The sequence below is a fragment of the Myotis lucifugus genome, unplaced genomic scaffold (genome assembly GCF_000147115.1).
Source record: "Myotis lucifugus unplaced genomic scaffold, Myoluc2.0 scaffold_648, whole genome shotgun sequence".
NCBI lineage: Eukaryota > Metazoa > Chordata > Mammalia > Chiroptera > Vespertilionidae > Myotis > Myotis lucifugus.
The window spans coordinates 289,147-289,774 of record NW_005871696.1 but is presented as its reverse complement, the minus strand read 5'-3'; positions in this window follow the sequence as shown (position 1 = coordinate 289,774).

Here is a 628-nt window from a genome sequence, read left to right as displayed (position 1 = left end):
TCGGGGGCCGGGCGGGCTGGGGGCGGGCTGGGCGCTGGGGGTCGCCCCGAGCGCTGATCGGGCGCTGCGTGGGGCCCACCCTACCCGCGGCATCCGCGCGCCCCGCCGCTGAGGGGCGCAGGGAAGACCGGGCCGCGGAGACCCAGCCCTGCGCGGTTCCCGCTGCCCCCTTGCTCCCGCGCCCCCCACCCGCACCCCGCGCAATCCAGCCGGAGCCGAGGACCTGGTCTAGGGCAGGGCATGGGGCGGCACGGCACGTCCCCTCGAGCAGCCTCGGGGGGCCCCCGTTTTATTTTTCCATTGGCCCGGCAATGCGGGACCCTACGGAGGAACCGTGTGTCCGCCAGCGCCGCCCCCTCCCATTGCAGAGGTCCCCGCACCCAGGGCTCCCTGGAAGGCTGCAGTTTCTGGCCCTCCCACCACCTACGAACCCTGGGCAGTTCGCTTCCCCCCTCGCAGGGCCGGGGTGCGGGCCAGCCCCGCGGTTAGGAAGGAGGGCCTGGGCCGGTGCCTCCCGGGCAGTGGGAGACTTGAGCGAGTGACAGCGGCGGCCTGGGTGTCCCGGCAGCCAGAAGCCACCTCACTCCCACCCCTACTTGTGAGTTAGAGAGACTCTGGCGCAGTGAGT